The sequence below is a fragment of the Buceros rhinoceros genome, unplaced genomic scaffold (assembly GCF_000710305.1).
Source record: "Buceros rhinoceros silvestris isolate BGI_N320 unplaced genomic scaffold, ASM71030v1 scaffold957, whole genome shotgun sequence".
Classification (NCBI taxonomy): Eukaryota; Metazoa; Chordata; class Aves; order Bucerotiformes; family Bucerotidae; genus Buceros; species Buceros rhinoceros.
The window spans coordinates 23-460 of record NW_010422580.1 but is presented as its reverse complement, the minus strand read 5'-3'; positions in this window follow the sequence as shown (position 1 = coordinate 460).

Below are 438 nucleotides of genomic sequence, written 5' to 3'. Positions count from 1 at the left end.
AAGCCTACCCCGGAAAAAAAAACCAGGGTGGAGAGGGGAGCCATAATGAAAGGCACCGCGTGAGCAAAACCAAGCATGACAGACATTGTCTAACTAGGTCTTGCTCTTCAAACAGTTCAGTTGGAACTGAAATATCAAATTTTGTAATTCCCAAGTTAACCATTTTTAGTAAGACTAATTCATTCTAACTTAAGGCATCTACGAACTGCTTAGACTAATTTTATAGCATATCGCTCTCCTTCAGCACTTGGCTTCCCCCTTGCATACAGTCCTGTCCATCTATGGTGTACAGAAGGTGCTCAAATGTCTAGCACTAGCTGTTAATGTCAAATTGGAGGATTCCTACTCTTATGAACTCAGAAATAAAAATAAATCTCAAGAAAAATAATCCACTACTTTGTATTAGAAGAGTCATATACATGCTGGACATCACTAAAT